Genomic DNA, 16825 nt, shown 5'->3' on the forward strand with positions numbered 1-16825 from the left:
TGGGATAAGCTATTTTTCTATTTGCTTCGGATGGATAAGAGTGGATGTGATGATTAATAGGTGACTAATTATATCTATTATTTAAAAATAGTAAAAACTAATACACTAATTATAACACCCTGGTGTTACGCACATGTTTAGCAATAGGTTAAGCCTTAATAACACTTGATAAATAGTTTTCATGTGTTCTTGTAATAAAATACTTACTAGGGTTGATAACCATGTGGAGAAAAACTCTTTTAAATGAGGTCCAACTTAAACTTTTTCAAAAAGGACAAATATATTTTGTTAATAATAAAGGTGTGCATGTTGGTCAAGTGTTTTTCATCAAGCTGAGTGCATCTTGTTCTTATGTGCCCTTTTCAAAAAATTTGATATCAAAAGAACACATAAAATGGCTAGTTTTCCTTTTGTTTGAACAACTTTTGTTAGTAAATCAATATGTGTGGTGGCAACAAACCTTGATCTTTTGCTTAAACATCTCTAAATAAACTTTTGTTCAAAAGTTATTTAGGGTTTTTGTTTGAAAGATATGGAGAAAGTGCTTAAAAATGTCAAAAATCATAGCTTGCTTTTAATTGCGTGATGGCTATTTGGGAGCTTGATAAATAATTATTTTATTATTAAACTTCAAATTTTTTCAATATAAAAATTTTAGTGTAAGTCATGAAATTTGTGATGGAATGTTTATTTTTGCTAGATTTGCATGTTTGATAGATTGTTTAGTGCTTCAGAGTTTGATTAAAAATTCAATTTCATGTTGGGTCAGAGAAACCAAGTGATGTCAGTTAATCAACACTGCGATTTGGCGTGCCGCATTCTCCTCTTTTAGTTTGAGAACAAAGTTTGGTTCCAAAGCAAGTGTTGTAGTTCAAAGTAAGATTAAAAGCGCTGCAAAGTTTGGTATAGGTTGGCTCAAGTTTGAACCTTAAAAATTTCAGTTAAACAGAGCCAAAACTGAAATTCCTAACCCTAGTTCATGAACCCTATTTTTCACTGACACTGCAAACTTTGGTGCTGTTTATCTCCTAATCCATGATGCTAATTACAGTGGTCTCTTAATCAAAGTTGGAGAATGAACAGTAGCAAAGATACTTTCTTAGTAATCCGATGGGAATCTCTTTGGAATATGGCGAAACAATGGCTTCCATGCAGGCACATGGCCACTGGCCACGCCACGCCGCGCCAGGGCCATGCCGCGTTGCTTCCTCGCCGCTTCCTCCTTCTGCATGCCCTCGGGGGTCCTCAAGCACTCCATCTCCCTCACTTCCTCGCTCTCTACCGCAGAGAACGCGGGCGCCACCATGGGCGGCGGGGAAAGTGCCCCGCCATTGCCACAGCCACCGTCGTGTACCCGCCTCTCTAGCCGCCGCCGTCCCTTACCAGCACCCCCACCAGCCCGGGCACCTTTTCCTCTCTCGAGCACACTCTCGCATGGCTGAGGCCACCGTAAACAGTCACGAGTTGCCATTGCTGCCACCCTGTCTCGAGCACGCTTGGCATTGCTGCCTCCGACACAATTTACTCTTTGGTAAAATAGTTTTTCTAGTATTTGCATACACTATTAATCAATTTTTATTTGCTAATAATTCAATTCCTAGAGTTATCTTAAGTCAAACTTTTTATGCTAGCAAATATGCACATGCAACACGCACTTGTTTATGAAAAGTATTTCAAATCTAATGGGAATATTAATCGAATTCTCGGTATGTCAGTTCATATATATCATAACCAATTTCTTTAAATACAAAAATAGAATATCTTTATAGATGGGTTCAAACACAATGATGGGGCCACGCATATACTCCTGCTAAGCAACTATCGAATCCAAACATGTTACACATTAATACTTTTAGCATCGAGTTCAAACACGTTTCGCATTAGTATTTTTGGTTTGTATGGGTGACAGTTTTTTTTGGGTCGTATAGGTGTCAGAGTCCTCAGACAAGATAATTTTGCTCATATGGGTGTTGGAGTGTTAATTTGGCTCGTGTGGGTGTTGGAGTCATAATTTTGCTCCTATGAGTGTTGCAGTCTTATATCTTACATCTAATAGAAAAAACTAGTGTCAGAGTCCTCGAACAAGATAATTTGTCACGTATGGGTGTTGGAGCCTTACATCTTACATCGATTACAAAGAACTCTTTTTTTTATAGTGTGATGTGATGACGATGACGATGATGATTTGATCAAATTTATAGAAAGAAGTACAAATATTTGTGATATCAAATGAGCACATCATAAAAATATAGTTAATGATGTATCTAAATATACTAATTTAGTGTCATAAATCTTAGACTCTATTTTATGTAAATTTGGTCAAACTAAAAAAAATTACTCCTGATAAATCTAGGAATTAATTTACCACAGGACTAAGGGAGTATGGGTAGGGATGAAAACGGTACGGATATTTTCCGACCGTATTCAAAATTGAATCCGTTTAGAGGGGTTGAGATATGTCCGTATCCGAGTCCGGATATCCAACATCCGATACCGTATCCGTATCCGAATACTCAAATCGCATATTTATGATGTCGATATTCAATCGTATTCTATCCGACATAGTTGACACTATCCGTATTCAAATCCGAATCCGGACAGAAATATGAAAACAAATGTAATATCAGTGATATCCGTCCGTATCCGATCCATTTTCATCCCTAAGTATGAGGCAATGGCAATACAGGGGAGACACACATGGGGTCATGTATATATACTGTTATAAAAGTTTTTTTGTGAATTATAAATTAGATAATAACCGGGTACATCAACACGTTACAAGCACTCTGAAATACATTACATACATCTAGAAACTGATTTTCATCTAGATTGTACCCATGCTATGAATAGCTTCAGATCTTAAAACCAAACCTATTTGTCGCTTCATATGGATGACTGCATTGGCAAACACTCGGCAATAGACCTGAGAACAGATGCCTAACGAATGACGACCGACATCACTGCAGGCGGAGTTGAGAAACTTCTTTCTTGTTTCATGCTCACCGAAGAATGAGGAAAACTGATTTGAAACTTATTCTCCCTAGTCCTTCATCGTGGCCAGATCTAACCAATAAAACGGAGAAGAGATCGGAGAAAATTATTCCATGGCGGCGATATCATCTCCGCCTTGATGTCGCCGTCCGGAAAGAAAAGTCTTCATATCGTCGTGTCGGTGAAGTTGCTGATGCCGTAGTTGTCGTCCTCATCTTCAACAGAGCCGCCATGGAGAAAACGGTTCCACCCTGCCCTCTCGTCGTCGTCGGAAAAGAGGAGGAAGAGAAAAATCTTCAATACCAAAGAAATTTGGCATAGAGAGACCCTAACCCTAAGAACTCGATCTACTAAAAAAAACTTATTAAAAACGATGGACCACCACTCCCTCCGGCCTTCAGCGAGATGCCGAAGGGGAAGGGAGGGGGACCAGCGGTGGTGGACGGCAGGGGCGGCGGCAGCGCTTAGGGCAGGATGCGAGACCTAAGAGGACAGGGTCCCGTACTTTCGTAAAAGTTGTAAGTACTCGTTGCTATACCGTTATAAAAGTTGGTATCTCTATCTCTACACTTAATAAGCCTCTAAGGGAATCGTCCACCTCCATAGAACCAAATCCCAAATGATCGGACTTCGGTAAAAAAAAAGAAAAAAGGACCGCATACCGCTAAAAAACCACCTAAAAAGGATCGAGCTCTCAAAAACAAAATCTCATGCTCCTAAAAGGAATCGGACAAAATCACTTGACTTTGGGAAGTACCCTCCTAACAAAGATTTGACTCTAAATCAGGCAATGATATCGGACATGGGCCATGACTGGCATAGCGCCCGAATACAGCTCAAAGTCTAGGAGCCACCCAAAGAAAGCACTAGATATGTGATAAATTAAGCAAACATGAAGTGGTGAAAAGGAAATAAAAATAGAAAAGATATTTTTGGGTTGGTTCTTATACCTTGTTCGATTCATCACCTATAATTTATTATTGAATTGTGAGTGATGCAATGTAGTTGTCCTGTCACTTATGATGGTCTTGTTTTCTCTTGACCACAACCTCTCTTCATCTACACATGATTAGTATGTATATACCTTTCTTGCAGGGTGGAAGTGTTGATTGTTCATGAATGATTGGGCACCTTGGGCTCGTGATGATTCTCTTTTTTTCACTTGTGGAAATGTGCCGGAAGGTCGAATGGCTAGTGCTGCCCTGTTTATTCCACATTCAACGAGACAAGGATAATCCCACAAAAGCTAGTGATAAACTAGGTTAATAGATATCAAGGTAAATATCAAAATATTTTATGCCAATTGCTTCCCCGACAACGGCACCTGAAAGCTTGTTGGTATTTGTTAACGCAAACAGAGAAATCCACAAGCGCACGGATATCGTTGTAGCTTTCACCCAGGAGTATTTAGGGTATCGTATTTATCCTCGGGGAAGCAATGGTTAAAGAAGTTGATAAATAACCACCATGTATCTACTAACTAGTATACCGACTAGACTAATGTTGGGATAAGTGATAAAGATAGGGTTTTTGTATAATGACATACACAGGGAAACTCCATGGTAAGATAAAAGAGTAGACAAGCTAAGTAGGAAGGACAACGGGTGAGTTCAAAGTTCCTTTATATCATCTGCCTCCGCTTTTCTCAGATGCCTAAGTCATGGGTGATATTCATCTGATGTCCCCAACGGCATCTAAGTGTGTACACTTCATCTAAGATGAAGAATTTTTAAAATTTAATTTTGAGCTCCTTACATCCTTCTAGTAAGCCTTACTTGGGTAAGTCCAAGGCCTACTAATCAGTTAAACTGGTCAGCATCCATTTTCACTGGTCGGATTACTAGTTAAACTGGTCGGACCACCAGTTAAATTGGTCGGCTTCACATTAAACTACTCGGACTTGATTAAGATGGCGTTGCTCAGCAGATACAAGGTGCTCGGGGACTAGCTGTGGGGGTATAACCCTGGGTACCCATGGCGTAAGACACGGGCCACACCATCAAAGGACGGTCCAGCCCACAAGTTCAAGACGCGCGGTGCAAGACACTGTTCGGCGTGCACCGGAAGGCTTCAGGAAGGAATCTTGAAGATTAATCGCCCTGTTCGCTTGATCGTATCAGCCATGCTTATCAGCCATGATACAATGCTTTTCTCTCACAACAAAACAGCATCAGTCGGCTTATAAGCCGCAGAAATGATCAAGCGAACAGGCTAAATATAGATCTAATCGGATATGCTAGATATCGTATTCCATGTAATCTCTATCATATAACCGACTAGATTTAGATCTAACCGACCTGTAATCACACCCCAGACTATATAAGGCGGGTAGGGGACCCCTCGAAACTCACCTCATCACCTCATTATTCCACATATAAACAATACAATCCACCAGAACACAGGACTAGGGGATTACGTCAAGCTGACGGTCTAAACCTGTCTAAATCTTGTGTTCTTATGCTTGTGTTCCCATCCGGTTCTTGATCACGCGCACCCTCAGCACATAATCTACCATTGTGGATATACCCCTCGGTAGACTATCGGCAATATCTTGTCGACACTGAGACCCATCTTGAAGCTCTTGTGGTACCACCTAGCTAGAAAGCACAATAGCGCAGTTCTTAATTTACCACAGGTTACCAGGATACAATTGGAGTCCTTTTATTTTACCACGAACCATGGAGGGCTACAATTCAAAGTAAGTCCCTTCCCTAAATATGACATTTTTCATATTTACGTATTTTGAATAAATAACTCTTGTTTCCACACATGTTCCTGTAGCCATAAAGCTAGATGATATATATGAGTTCATTTCACAGATATATATAGGTCAACACAAGGAAGCACTTCTAAATTAAATGTAGTCGTGATCTTTGCTTGAATCAGGTACGCATAGCTTCCTCTGTTTTACAGTGTCGGAGCAGACTCCTTAGATGAATTCTCCCTACATGTCATTTACTAGCAAATTAGTACAAATAATAATATGAGAACAAATGTACTACTATCCTTTTGTTAATAAACTAAATCAGACATTGTACATTACTCCCTCTAAATACGCAATATATACAGAAAGAATGCAATTTAGCATTCAAATTTCTCTACAGATCTAGGAAAATATATATTGTATCTCTTTAGGCTGTCTGGTGTTGCCTGTAGATGGTATGGAATCGCATGTAAATACATGATACACATTGCATCTCTTTAGGCAGGCTGGCGTTGCCGGAATCAATGCAATCGATGCAGTAATGTACAAAACTAATGGACTATTGTTGTTCCAAAGAAAACAGGAACGGATTAAGTTAAATAAATTTTCGTTAACTATCTACAGGTATGAAGTTGCAGAAAAACATACTGTATAGCTGAATAAAAGTGTTGCCTTGGTGGTATCTCAAGTTGATCCCCGCTTTTCTCGAACATCTCTAAAACCTTGCTCATTGTTGGACGGGACATAGGAGACACTTGTATACACCATAAGCCAATCGAGGCCATTTTCCTTGCCATCTCTTCTGTTTCACCTGACATATCAAACTGAATGCAGGCTTCCCACTTCAGCCAAATGACTATAGATAAAGTCTGGAAAATACATCTCACTGGAATTGTTAACGCTTTCTTTCAGGTTCTTTCTTCCTCCAACCATCTCAAGAAGCATCATTCCGTAGCTGTAGACATCTGATTTAGTAGAAACTACTCCAAATCTCCTTGCGAAAACTTCAGGCGCGATGAACCCAATTGTCCCTCGCATGCCTGCCATTGATAGGTAACTCTCCTTTGGGTTGCATAACTTGGCCAAACCAAAATCAGCAATTTTCGGGATAAAATCATCAGCGAGAAGGATATTATGTGGTTTAATGTCAAAGTGTATGATGCGTGTATTACAGCCACGGTGCAAATACTCCAAACCTCTCGCAATACCAATTGCTATTTCATAGAGCTTGTCCCATCCCATAATTGTTTTTGAATTATCATCATAAATAAATTTGTCCAGTGATCCATTAGGCATATACTCATAAATAAGAGCTCGCTTGGATCCCTCCAAGCAAAAACCAAGCAGATTAACAATATTAACATGAGATGTCCTTCTGATGCTGAAAACTTCATTGACAAAATCTTCTCCATTTCTTGTGAAGTCATGGAGGAACTTCACTGCAACAAGCATGCCACATGGTAATGTACCTTTATAAACCATGCCATAGCCACCTTCTCCAAGTTTTTCACTAAAGTATCTTGTTATTTCCTTCAACTGTGAATATTTATATCTCTTTGGAGCCAAGGAGCCATAATCTTCTAGAAGCTCCTCAATATTTTGTTTAGCAGTCGAGTTAACTCCAATGGTTTGTTGAAATTTTCCCCTCCTACGGATCTTGAAGACAAAAATGACACAGACCATGATCAAGAGAATGGCTCCAACAGTTGAAACTGGTAAAAAGAAAATGTGTGAATGATATAAGAAACATAACATTATACATTTCAAAATCGACTGAAGATTATGAGCGTGTTTGGTTACACGCCACGGCTGGCCACGCCGTAGGTTCGGTGACACCACAACTGTGTGGCGGGAAGAATGGCCGCCACACGCCACACCTTTGCCATAGACAAAACGACAAGCCAGGGAAGCAAAACGACAGCTGTGGCGACCAAAGTTTACACGGCTACCGAGCAACGGCCAAAGTTGCCGAACTTTTGGCATGCGGCGTGCAACCAAACTCGCACTATATAGCATAAAGCTTTGTAAAAATTAGATAAACTTATCATGAAACCAATACTCATTATGTTTATTGAATAATGAATTAGTATTGAACACATTGAAATTTTGCCACTGACTGCAAAATATTTCGCATTCAAAATGAAAGCAAATGATGTCACTGCAATAATCAGTCTGTTCGCTTGTTGGTTTCAGTCAGGGCTTATCAACCAGTAAACAGTGTTTTCCTCTCACAACAAATCAGCACCAACCGGGCTTATTAGCCCAGAAACCAACCAGCGAACCTGCTCAATAATGGTCCTAGAATGAATGCCAATGAAAATCCTTCAAATTCAAAGAATGTCCACTTATTGACAATGAATATGAAACATCATCCATTAAAAGTATGGTAACTACTACTATCCAATATGGTAAAAATATTTTTATATTTATATTTTAATATTTATTACGTTTACTCCCATCAAGAATATGAAAAATATAATTGTACATGGTGTTTTATATTATGCTAATAAGTCATCAGAAGATTATAAATAAATACCCGCCAGCGTCATCCTTGAGGGAAATTTTCGAGCCTTTCCATCTGTAAAATGAAATATATGTACAGAAAGTTAAACAAAAATAGTGATAGCCGTCAACTGATCATAGATTAGTTGGTTGGTTTTCTTGTGGTGAACCTATCCATCCCGGGTTCAAGTCCTCGACTTGGCACTGATGCTCGCATTTTTAGGTTTTTTCAAGATTTAACGGCACTATACTTTCAGTGGTACGTGACGTCCCAGTCGACAGCTAGACGCCTGTGGTGACTTCGTGAATCTCAAGATCTGGCGCTATGCTTTCAGCGGTAGGCGACGTCCCCGTCGACAGCTAGGCGCCTGTGGTGACTTCGTGAATCTCAAAATCTGCGAGCTCAGTCCTTCGGAAGTGATCTTCAGAGTAGGATTTACGTACGTGTGTTCATAGGGGATAAGTGTGTGTGCATGTTATTGGTGTCTACGTTGTACTGTGTCATTCTAAAAAATAGCGATAGCCAAATAGAGCCCACTGATAGATTTGATGTCCATGTCCTACGTTTTCTGAGAGAAAAAAAAGATTTGATGTCCACGGATCATATGTTACTACCTACGTACATGTTAGAAAAGACACAGGGGCTTTTCAGAGTGTATATCTATATATATAGCAAGCCAAAAATGATTGTACAATTTAGAATAGAGAGTATTATTAGGTACTCCCTGTCCCTTTTTAAGTGTCGTCTAGATTTTCAGGCTAGTCAAGGTTTCTTAAGTTTAATTAGATTTATAGAAAATATTAGTAATATTTATATTTTTAAATAAGTGTATTATTAAAATATTGTAACAATTAATCTAATAATATTTATTATGCACTATAAATATTAGTAATCTCTTGTGTCTATTTTATTAAAATTGAGTAAATTTGTCCTCTCAATGTGAGAACGATAGTTAAAAAGTATAAATATAGATTTTCATTATATTCCTTTTTAGGCGGTTGTTGCAACATAAATGATCAGTGGGCCTCAATATCCTCTTCAATGTAGCTTTTAGGTCTTATTTGGCACAGCTTAGCTTCCTTAGTAAATCAGCTTCTGTTGGCTTTATTTATGTGAGCAGGTTTATTTGACTTCAACTTCAATTGAAAGGGTGTCATTTGATAAAATAGCTTCTCATTGGACCCACATGTCATTCAACTCACCCCTTTATTCCTCTCTCCCCTCCCGAATCTCTCTATCGCATCTCTCCTCGGTCCTCGCATCTCTCCTCGCCGCCGCCCAATCCACACGAGACCACGCACCAACATCGGTGGGTGGTGGCCGCGCGCGCTCCTCCTCCCCAACACCGGTGGCCGCGGGCAGCACATCCTCCCCAACACCGGCGGCCGCGCGGCACTCGTCTTCCCAATGCTGGCTGCACTGAACTTCGCGCGGCCTATGCTTTGTGTCCATGGGCACCGGTAGCGCGTGGCCCAAGAAGGTATCCTCAGTGCGTGGACCCATGAAAGCTCTAGAGAAGCTGGTATGTTCCAGCTCTCCCTCCCACAGGCAGCCCGCTCAGCGGGAAATCCGGGCCGTGAAGTGGCACGCCAGACAGCCGTTTGGTTGTTGAAGCTGAAAATCTGCTCATGAACTTCCTTTGGCAGATGCTTCATAACAAACTCCAGGTGGCTGGGAATTTGGTAAAGAGAGGGTGGAAAGGAAACATGGGCTGCTGCTTGTGTGATAGTGTAGAATCCATTAACCACCTTCTGTTTAAATGCCATCTGGCCAAACTTGTTTAGAGTCTTCTCATGAATGTCTTCAATTTGGACTCATGTCCTTCTTCTCTGGAGGAACTCTCAAGGGGCCTACGCCGAGTAGATTGATCATCTTCTTTTTTGCAGGGTTTGCATGGGCGTCGTGGACTACAAGAAATAAGATGGCTATAGAAAAGTCTTTTCTTAAAGCTCTCACTGATGTGATGTATATTGCAATGTCGTTGATGCAGAGGTGGAGCGTGTTGTTGAAGAAAAAGGATAAGGAGCGTGTCGGAAGTTGATTCTGGGATGGATGAAGAACTTTAGGCCCACGGCGACTGTGGCTACTGATGTGTTTGAGATTAGTTTTTGATAGCGCTCGGAGTCCTATATATGGCTTATCTGGAGCAGTTCTTTGGCTAGTTTCTACTAGCGTGGAGTTGTAATGTGGCTGGTAACCCAAGCGTATTTTGTTACCGATTGCTTTGCTAAAAGCAGAGTTAATTCTCGTTATAAAAAAAAATGTGCTCATGAAGTTGCTTTTGAAGCGGTACCCAACAGCCACTCGATACCCTACACGCGCTTCCACCTATATATCCGGTCCCGTCATCATCGTATTAATAACGACAACACGAGAGACTTAACTGGACTGAACTTGTGGTGGTCAACTCACCTCGGGACTTCGCCGCCGCTGGTGCGTCCGGCGACGACGGCTCTGGCGTTGGCGCCGGCGCCACGACGATGGTCTGCGTGTTGGGCGGTGTGTAGAACGGCACCACCTCGAACCGCGTGTAGCATGTCAGCGAGTAGGCGCGCCCTCCTCTCGTCCATCTGCATAGATCGAAAATGGCGGGTCATGCCGGCTGCCGCCACTGCGCTCTGGATCGCACAAACTAACCTAAAATTACGTACATGGGCAACGTCGCGGCGATGCGCTGGAGACAGCGGCGGCAGTCGTCCGGCGACAGGTACGCCACGCACTGTACGAACCCGTACAGGCTCTGCTCGGCGCTCATGTTGGTGCGTCCGAACGCGAAGGACCGCAGCGACGCGGCGGCCGCGGGGGCGAGCCGGTCCATGAGCCGCGCCAGCGCGGCGGCGCTGACGGCGGCGTCGCCGGCTCGCGTCAGGTTGTTGTAGAAGGAGAACCTCTTCACCATGTCCGGGCTCGCGGGAAAGCTCCCGTTCGCGTACCGGAGCAGGCAGTTGTTGTACATCATGTCGGCGGCCACGGCGCGCGGGCACGCCAGCGTCACGTTCCCGGCCGCCATGGCGAGGCAGAGCCGGCACACCTCCGGTGGGGCGTCGGCGTAGCAGATGGCGAGCCCGTAGGAGGACTGGTCCGCCGGGCCGTCGTCGTCGCCGAGCGTGCTGTTGCCGTTGCCACCGTAGGAGGCTGTGACGGTGACCAGGTCCTTGAGCATGCCGCGGAGGTTCGCGTCGTAGGCGTCCCCAGGGGTGTAGTTCGCCGGCGAGCACGAAGACCAGACTTTCACCGTCTGCCCGAACGCCAGGGTGGCGCTGCGGATGGCGACGACGAGGACCACCAGGAGGAGGGAGTTCACGGCCATGGCAGGTGGTGTATGATGGTCGAGTGAGTGCCTGACTTGTATGATGGTCGAGTGAGTGCCTGACTTGTGCAGGAGGACCAGTTGGCCGTGCAATGTGGTGCGTCTTTCTTTATTTGTGGGCACCTTGCTAGCCATGTCATGGTACGTATGTCCTGCTAATCATCTTTCCCTTGTTAATAATTTTGGACAGTAAATACACATTACACAAAATGTGGGTCTGTCAAGGTGTCAGTGAGACACATACAAGTTTGTGAGGAAAATAAAATACCAAAGGATCTGAGTCAATACAAATCGATTTATTAATGCGTCAACGTCAACCTTGCATGGTCTTGGTAATGGTCATGGATCCCTGTCGCTGCTCGTCTTTCTCACCGTATCCACATTGTGGGGTGGGGTATATGAATGAGAAATTGCAAGTGTAAAGACAGATACACAAGTTCATATTCTGTCGGCGAGGGGCCCCTTTTTTTGTCCTTGTATAAACCCTTTTTTTCAACGGAGATAGTATTGTTGTATATATAAGCCGTCCAGATTAGAGCACTCGATGTGTGGGGAGAACATGTAAGTAACCTACAGCCTGTTCGGAACTGTTGGCTTGTTCGTTGCTGGTTCGTAAGAAAGTACTGCTGGCTGATTTGTGTGAAAGAAAAAATATTGACTTGAACAGTGCACGCATGAGAGGGCTGGCCAACACCAGCCAGCCAGCCGCTCTAGCCGAACAGGCTACTAAAGTAAGAACTGAACTAAATCAATCAAAAGCATAGACGCAAGAGTACCCATCCATGTCACTCAAAGTAGAGCTATATCCGCCAAGCTACAAGGTGAAAGATAAGTCGATAGTTTCGGCTCCTCCGTGACTCTCACCTCTCCTCTCATCCTATTTTCTAAGCGGTATGGTGATAGGGCTTTGCCTTGGACGATGGTATCTCCTCTCTGTTTCTTTAATGTGAAGTGGGATGCTCACAATTTATATCCTTCAAATGGCAGTGCTTGTAGCAGGGATACTTGTAGGAAAAGCGGCACGTTGGTTGGTGGTGAGGCTAGGTCGACCGACTTAGGGGAGGGTTGGGGGCCCTTTGTTCTACTGCCTTGATCAACATATGTCATTTTCTCCAGAGGTTGGTTTACGGTTATTGGGGTCTGTGGTGGTCACACGAGTCATGTCTTGACTAGGTTGGTCAACATACTTTATTTGGGCATTATGACGAGTAAGGAATCTTTATGCCAAATTTCAGAGCAATTTGCCATAGGGTTTGGGTCGGCCAATCCCCTCCTAAGTCCATCCCATGTTGCAGTTTATTGAAAGGCATGACTTTTGCGCATCCAAACTCCAAAATTGGGTAAACCAAAAGTCCAATTCATTCGTCTCAATGACCTCTTAGACATGGTGGAGTAAAATATATGATTTGATCAAGTCTTGTACCATGTCCAAAGTCACCTTTGTCCCTTTCTTGGTATCATGTTGAGGTATCTGGATAAGCCCCTGTTTTTATGTATCACTGATCCCTGGATTTATATGGGTTGTTGCTGCTCCTCTACCATGAATGGTATTTGCACACCAAATCATTAATTTATATTCCTTGCAAAACATGTGGAACTCATTAGATTAAGCCCTATAGCTATGGTGTTAGACATGGAAGTTGTTATTACATTCTATTTTGGCGGTCGGATTAGTTGAGTTAAGGACCGCCAACAAGAGCCAGAGTTTGGCTTTGGTTCAGGAGATGATAAGACCACACTTCAATAACATAACTTCTTTATATGGATTCCAATCCAGATCGATGTTCTTTATTGCATTGGAAAGCTATGGATGATTTATTTGTTTTGGTTCTATTCATAGATTATGATTTATCATGAAACCTTGTCATCAAAACAATGTGCTATGTAACAATTTGGACCATATCTGGCCATATGTTTGCGTTCTTGCCCAAGCCCAATTTGTGGGTTTCCCCTAGTTTTCCACAACCCTTGGAAAACGCTTTCATGTAACTAGCCACCACCTCCATGGACTCCTTTTATTTTACTTAAATTATCTATCATAAAATAGTTTTGTGAAAATTCCAACTTGTGAGCAATTTCAGGCCTTGTTTAGTTCCACCCTAACTTCTAAAAAGTTGCTACAGTACCTGTTACATCGAATGTTTGCGGCCTGTGCATGGAGCATTAAATGTAGACGAAAAGAAAAACTAATTGCACAGTTTGGTGGGAAATTGCGAGACGAACGTTTTGAGCCTAATTAGTCCATGTTTGAACACTATTTATCAAATAAAAACGAACGTGCTACAGTAGCCCAAATCCAAATTCCTCCAACTAACCAAGGCCTCATATTATTGATTTTTTTTTATTGTAATTGCTTGCAGACTAACCTTTCTTGGTGAGGTCAATCATACCAGGCGCAGTTGTGAAACACTTGATGCCCGATAGTGGTACTATATACATCATGACTGAACAAAGACGTACAATAATGATTTGATGTCAGATGTGGCAAAATTGAATGCAATGATGTTCCGGTGCTAAGGTTTTCTTTTTGAATCAAGCGGTGCTAAGGTTTAAATGTCGCCGGAATAATCAGGTGTATCTCCAATGCTAGTAATGTTGGAGTCTAGGTGTAGCGATGGTGGAAGAGTACAACATATAAGGCGGGAGAACCCTCACATATAAGGTAGTCTTTTGGGTTGAGTAAGGCTCAAAGGCCTTATATGTTGTAGCTCCGGTGGACCTGGAACCTATAGGAGCGCAGGCTCGTGGTAACGAGCCGGGCCGGCTGTAAGCCAGCTCCAAGACCGTGAACTCGGTAGTCACCACCGGTTCCAACAATTGATATCATGAGCCTATGGTCAGAAAAGCTAAACCCGATAAAAAAATCTCGAGGGAAGATTGTTGGGGTTTAGTCCCACATCATGTAGCGATGGTGGGGGAGCACAACATATAAGGCGGTGAAAGGATCAAGATGCCCAAGAGGGGGGGGTGAATTGGGCTAATTCTAAATTCTCTTGCAATAATCAAATCCTACGGATAGCCCAATTAACCCCTTGTGCCTAGAAAAGTGTTTATATCAAACTAATGCACAACAACCTCGCAAGCTAAGTTCCAAACTTACTCTAGCAAATCAATTCTATGGATGTAAAAACAAGTATTGAATTGCTCAAAGTAAATGCTCAAAGTAAATGCTTCAAAGTAAATAGAGAGAGAAAGGAACGCGGCGATGTTTTGCCGAGGTATCAGAGAGTCGCCACTCCCCACTAGTCCTCGTTGGAGCACCCGCGCAAGGGTGTAGCTCCCCCTTGATCCGCGCAAGGATCAAGTGCTCTCTACGGGTTGATTCTTCGACACTCCGTCGCGGCGAATCACCCAAAGCCGCTCACAACTTGAGTTGGGTCACCCACAAGCTCCGTCGGGTGAACACCAAACTCCCAATCACCACCAAGCCATCTAGGTGATGGCGATCACCAAGAGTAACAAGCACGAACTCTCACTTGACCACGCGAAGCCTAATGAGAAGATGGATGCACACTTTGCTACTCTTGATTTGCTAGTGAGGCTACTCTCTTGGATTCTCAAATCACAAACACCTCACTAGGACCTTGCTCTTCTTGGCACTCACAAACGTGTTTCTCAGCTGTTGGAATGAGCAAAAGATACTCCACTCACGAGTGGAGCTTCTATTTATAAGCCAGCCTGAAAAACGAACCGTTATGAGCTTCTGCGGGACGACCGGACGCTCCGATCGCTATGACCGGACGCTCCGGTCAGTTCAACCCGCGAACAGTTTTCAAGTGATGACCGGACGCTGTCAGGGTCCGGTCAGTACCGACCGGACGCGTCCGGTCGCTCTTGGATGCTTACTGTAAACGACCGGACGCTGGATACTCAGGGTTCGGTCACACTGACCGGACGCGTCCGGTCACTCTTTCCCAAGTCTGGACCCTTACTGGAGTCGACCGGACGCTGGCCCTCAGCGTCCGGTTACATGACCTCCCAGCGTCCGGTCACACCAGACTTGATCCCCTTGGTCAAATGAACTGACCGGACCCTGCGGCCAGCGTCCGGTCGCACCGGAGCCAGCGTCCGGTCAGTGTTTGACCCTCCATTCACTTCCAACTTCCGAACATATGTGAATGAAGTTTGCTCCAAAAGATCTAAGGCATTCATAGGAGCTACCTAGAGCTAGTTTTAACAAGTGTGCACCACACCTAACTCACTAGACTCAACTAGGTCAAGCTACCCGTTCATACCCCCCTTCATAGTACGGCCAAAGGAAAAACAAAGTCCTAAACTACTCTAAGTGTCTCTCCAACTCCAATTGACACTTAGAACTAGTTATCCTTAACCTTGTCGTCCATCCTTTGAAAACCGAAACGATTTCCATCGTAGGGGCATGACAACCTCGATTGCCCAATCGATCTCCATTACCATGACCTAACTTAATTGCTTCTGCAAAACACACGTTAGTCATAGTAATCTTGTATTGACATTAATCACCGAAATCCAACTAGGGGCCTAGATGCTTTCAATCTCCCCCTTTTTGGTGATTGATGACAATACCACCTCGAGTATGTTATGGAGTGAGGTTTTTGACGGGCTTGGTTCATATAAGCTTTTGTCAATAAGAACAAAAGAGTTAGTCACGCTTATATGACCCAAGCCAACACAATGTACTCAAAGGATATGAATTAAGCATGAGTACAAATAACAAAGCTCATTTGCTTCGAAGTATAAACGCGGAAGCAAAAGCAAATGAGCATTACACAAGTGATATGACATATAGATAAAGCAAAGTAGAAGTCACACATGTCAAATATCACAATCACGTAGATAGCACTATCACATATATATATAATAGTATGCATGAAAGTAAACACACGAATGCATAAGTAATAGTGTATCACACAAATAAAACTCCAAATGTATATAATACGCTAATACTAGATAACTAGCTCCCCCTAAAACTCGCTCCCCCTAAGTCTACATACTCAAACCCTCTCCCCCTTTGGCGTCAAACACCAAAACCTAAGGGTCGGACGGCGGGGCTGCAGCGGACGAGTCGGGCGCTGAAAGTACGTGGAGCAAGATGGAACTGGGCGCCATCATCATCTGACCCTGAGCTCTGAACTGACTGACCCTCTGAAGCAGGAAGTGTCGCTGAAGCGGTCTGGGTCTGAGCTGGGGCTGGTGCTGCCTGTGAAGCTGCAAGTATGTCTGTCGTAGGATCTGACGAGGCGACAGACGAGGGGAGCCTCTGAGTAGTCATGATAGCTGGAGCTGCTGTAGACGGACCGGCAGTATGCATGTGAGGCGGAGTAGGCATGCCGGTCAA

The 16825-nt window shown here is 43.3% G+C and overlaps 1 pseudogene; it reads right to left on the bottom strand.

Annotated features, from left to right (window-relative positions):
- Positions 1-5667: 5667 nt before the first annotated feature.
- LOC136494333 (LEAF RUST 10 DISEASE-RESISTANCE LOCUS RECEPTOR-LIKE PROTEIN KINASE-like 2.4) lies at positions 5668-11572 on the bottom strand (annotated as a pseudogene).
- Positions 11573-16825: the final 5253 nt, after the last annotated feature.

This window comes from Miscanthus floridulus, chromosome 11 (genome assembly GCF_019320115.1).
Source record: "Miscanthus floridulus cultivar M001 chromosome 11, ASM1932011v1, whole genome shotgun sequence".
Taxonomy (NCBI): domain Eukaryota; kingdom Viridiplantae; phylum Streptophyta; class Magnoliopsida; order Poales; family Poaceae; genus Miscanthus; species Miscanthus floridulus.